The sequence below is a fragment of the Coptis chinensis genome, chromosome 6 (genome assembly GCF_015680905.1).
Source record: "Coptis chinensis isolate HL-2020 chromosome 6, ASM1568090v1, whole genome shotgun sequence".
In the NCBI taxonomy this organism is placed as follows: Eukaryota; Viridiplantae; Streptophyta; class Magnoliopsida; order Ranunculales; family Ranunculaceae; genus Coptis; species Coptis chinensis.
The window spans coordinates 71,177,228-71,182,179 of record NC_141461.1 but is presented as its reverse complement, the minus strand read 5'-3'; the positions used below and the strand labels follow the sequence as shown (position 1 = coordinate 71,182,179).

Sequence of the window (4,952 nt, the reverse complement as noted above, 5' to 3'; positions counted from 1 at the left end):
GCCAATTCCAAAGTCAACCCAGAACAAGTATGCAGTGGGGTTCTTCTACGATGATATCCAACATTTTCGCTCAGGTAAATCACTGTTAATCAACGGAACTGAAGAAGACTGCTCATAACTAATTATGGCAATATTAATCCAGCACTCCGTTTATGGCGATTCATGATGGCCCCTTTTGCATTATATTACGAAGTCCAGTTAAATTTTTAGCATGAAAAACAGAAGCCCACGCTACCCACAACTACTATATTAACCGGTTTTGCAATGATACCAGTCAAAGAGTAAACATTTCTCTGAGCATGGCGCAATTAATTATCCTGACACCAATAAAAACAACTGGTCCTTCATTAAATCCAGAAAACCCCACAATATGCTAGATAAACCAGATGCCCAAAATCGGCCAAACAGATTCACATTTCATAGGTCTACATATTAAGATATGAGTTCGTCTACCCCGAGGATATCCTCATAGGGACGCCAGTCGAGACCGTTGGATCCGAGATCCAACGGTCCGAAAATAAAAAACAAACCCATATTTTCTCTCTTCCTTTTTGTTTTTGATTTTCGGACCGTTGGATTTCGGATCCAACGGTCTCGGGGTCTCGGAACACTCATCCCTATAGGGATATTCTCGTGGTAGCCCAGATCTTAAGATATTAGCAAGAAGTACAACCTAACAAAGTACTTCTCCGTGCAAATAAGATGTCCAAAACCTAACAAAGCACCACAGCTAACTTTGAAAACCCTCGTGTACAAGAAACAGCTTCAAAATGCACCACAAGTACCCTCACTTGATGAAGTGAGGGTTGAGCAACCTAGAGATCTCGAGAAAGCCAACACGTTCTTTGTCTGCAAATACTTTCTTCAGCTTCTCATCACACACAATAATCTTCTTGTTTTCAGGATCCTACAATTGTAAGAAGGTACAAAAAAAACCACATCAGCACAGATTTGGAGTGTATGCTTCAGGATACTACAAAACCAAGACCATGTCATGAACTAAACTAAACAAAGTTACAAGAACCAGTAATAATCAACCAAAAGAATCAAACATTAAGCTTGTAGTATAAGATGCATACCATAAACAAATAACTAACGAAATTCTCTATTCTGTCCAATAAAAAATATACGAGGGTACTCTATCAGCTTGTGAGTTGTGACCGGTGACACACTGACACGAAGATTCTACATAGCAAGGCGACACTCAAAAATGTGTATTAAGGATAAAAAGTGGGCCACCTTTAAAGAGCATTCAAACATTAACAACTACACCAATTCAACCCCATTGACTACTTGAAAACATTATCCAAAAGGAAAGAACAAATATCCAAAATATGCCCATCGAAAACAAATTGCAGGAACAACGAAACAAATTGTCGTGTCTATACATAGAAACCATAATTTTAAGTTCCATACACTATACAAAGCAAGGATATCAAAATATATAGGACATTGACTTGGACCGTTCTTATGACTTTCCTGAAAAACACAGTAAATAAAAAAGTAGAAAAATGCAATTATCTACTAACCATTACTCGGTTTTGTTGTCATAGCAGCAAGCCGACTGAATGCTTTAGTCACTCAAAGCTCAGGTGAAAAAAACATAGACTAATATCAAACTATAGCCATTCAGTCACAGAAGAGGTAGATAATTATCCTTTGTACACCAAAATAGCACGCCAAACCAAACAAGCTTGAAAAGGCTAGTGGACAGATCAGATGGCTCATGTCACTGGGTCTCGGGCAGTTTGTACTAATCTTTCGTAGAAGAGAGAGTGACTGATGAGACTGAGGAAGAAACGCCCCCCCCTCCTTTTCGGAATTTTTATGGGGGCGACTACACCACATGATCCAGCACAAAAAAACCATCCGAAGTCGATTGTGATTGGCTGTTTTAGAGAAAGAAAATAGGAGAGAGGAAATAGAAAGAGAGTTTGAGTTGTTATTTTATTTTTATCAACCAATCACAGTCGACTGCAGACGTTTTTTTTTTGTGCTACGCCATGAGTTTTAGTTCTATCCAATTTTTATAATGAAATTATGGTAACACGTGTCGTGATTGGCAGAGAATCAACGGTTGATATTTCTATTTGTGCAAAAAGGCTCGGGACTTGGGTGCAGCACCCACAGCTGAACAAATTCCAAAAACAATATTTGGGCTGAAATGCACGGGCTATTTACTATTGCGCTGAGGGAGTATTGTATTTTTCTTCATATAACGGGCCGTTCGACGATATTGAGTTTTAATTTTGGTTTTAGTTAGGGCAGAAAACGGCCCGTAGAACAAAATTGTATTTTAATTTCGCTTCTAGTTTGGTTCCGCAAATAATTAAGGCTCTAGGACAAACCGAGTTGACCACTGCTAAAAGACGATATTACCCTTATTTAAGTTTTTATCATCTAAATCAAAATCAAAATGTTGTGGCTATTGGGGAAAACTCCTATGTGACTTTTCAAGTACACTCACATTTTATGTTAGGACTAATATGAAAATTTTAATTTATTTCATATTGTACACATGCATAGTGGTGTTTGCATGTTTGTTGAACACATACATATTGGTGTGTGTGTGGTAGTAATGTTTGCATGTTTGTTACACACATACATAATGGTGTGTGCATCTGTGGTATACACATGCATAGTAGTGTTTGCATATTTGTTATGCACATGTATACACATATATAGTGTTTGCCAATGTGTTATACACATGCATAATGATGTTTGCATATGTGCTATATATATGTATAATGGTGTGTGCATGTTGGTATACACATGCATAGTGGTGTTTGCATGTGTGTTGTACACATGCATAATGATGTGTGCATGTGTTGTACACATGCATAGTGACATTTGCATGTGTATTGGACTACTACTCCAAACTTAAAAATATTACCGATGATAACAATATCGAAATCGAGATAAATCACACAATTGATTAACACAAGATTCGAGGATTTGAAAAGAAAATTCAATTGTTGTTCAATTGTTTGTCGAACTGGTGCTAAAATCGACTCAATTATTTTTCAATTATCAATAATCTAGAATTGAAAAATGAGAAGAGTGTTTGTCATAAGAGAATAAAATGTTTTCTTATAGCTTAAATCACTAATTGCAACATATAAATCAATTAACTCAAAGATGAAAACAACTAGATCTCAAAAAATTTACAAGTTTCTAGTTTGAGTTTTTTTTTTTTGCTAAATGGAGAAGAAGATAAATATTTTCTCATATCTTAAATCACTAATCACAATTTTATAACACACAAATTAACTAGCTCAAAGATGGAAACAATTAGATCTCAAAAGTATTTTATAAGTTTCTAGTTTGAGTTTTTTTTTGCTAGATGGAGAAGAATATCATAATTGGTATTAATAAAAAATAATTTGCTGACGTCAGCCCGAAAATGCCCTTATAGCGAAATTATTAGTGATAGATGCTGATGTCAGCCCGTTTTTGTCCTAAAACCGTAATTATTGGTCAATCATGTCTAAAACCGAAATTATTGGTCAATTTATGTGTTTGGGCTTAAATTTGTGTAGTTAGGGTCAACTATTTTTTGCCCTCCACTTGATAATTTTGGACATGTCTCCATTTTGTTTGACCATTTTTCTCTTTTCTTTTTTTATTCATCTCCCTCCACTATTTTTGGGAATCAAATTTAATTACAGATAATGGGTGATTCAAATTTTAACAACGTATTTACATGCAAAGAGATGTATGCATGTTTTAATACACATACATAATATTGTTTGCATGTGTATTATTCACATGTATAATAATGTATGCACGTGTGATATACACATGCATAGTAGTGTTTGCATGTATAATGATGGGTGCATAGTGGTGTTTACATGCATGTATATTGGACTACAACTCTTAAATCCTAACTTAAAATATTATCGACGACAACAATATTGAAATCGGGATAAATTACACGATTGATTAACATAAGATTTGAAGAGAAAATTCAATTGTTGTCGATCAATTGTTTGTCAAACCGGTGTCGAAATCAATCCAATTATTTTTCAATCAACAATAACCAAGAGTAAATCTAAATCTAAATCAACAATAAGCTTTCCAACTGTCAAGAACATTACTAAATACATAGTAAGTAAAATGAGGCTGCTCAACTGCATGTAGAAAATCAGGTCTACCACTTCACACAGGGGCAAATCCAGAATTCTCACTCAAGAGGGGCTGTTACAACTAACATACACTACAAATATATATTTTTTGGGTGAATTATACAATATTATAACTAGTATTTCTTTTTTACGGAAAAGTTGGGTGTGCTGCCACACACCCCGCCCCCCTGGATCCGCCCCTGGTTTCACTAATGACAGTTGCCCTTAGATAAAAGTGTACGTGTCTTTTTTTGCACAAGCATCAACTCCAAAATTGACTTCCCTCCGGCACGGACCTTACATTCTGGTGTACCTGATTTGAGTTGAAGGCATTGATTGCTACACTTGAGTCTGACACCATCCAGAGCTTCTTAGAGCGGCCAGACTAAATTGCCTTGGCTAAGCTAAGAGTTATGGCCTTACACTCAACTACATATTTAGTCTCAATACCAAGGCCCCCTATATATGCTCCTAGTATAATACCCTGACTGTCTCCAAAAAGTGATCCCCATACTGCATTACATGGTTCCCCCATGAAGATCAATCTCTATTTATTTTAATGATACCATGTGGTGGGCATTCAGTCATCTTTGGAGCTCTCTTGTACCTCATTTGTAATCTCAAATTGTGTAGGATAGGCAAGTCATGAACTAAGTTGTCCATGTACCCATTAGACATGTTATAGGCTATATATATATATTCACTTCTGCTATGCCTGTTTACCATATGAGCACTTTTCTCTTGCCAAAAGTTGTTACTTCAACCCTAAATGGCATTCAAAGGGATTTCTGGTGGGGAACAAATAATGATAAGAAACACTCCCTCTAT

General features: G+C 36.0%; 1 long non-coding RNA gene across 1 annotated transcript; it reads right to left on the bottom strand.

Moving 5' to 3' along the window:
* Positions 1 to 329: 329 nt before the first annotated feature.
* Positions 330 to 2,005, bottom strand: LOC147494261 (uncharacterized). Its single transcript, XR_015198494.1, has 2 exons — positions 1,530 to 2,005; positions 330 to 907 (listed from the first exon to the last, which is right to left on the bottom strand). It is a non-coding gene; the product is annotated as an uncharacterized LOC147494261 (long non-coding RNA).
* Positions 2,006 to 4,952: the final 2,947 nt, after the last annotated feature.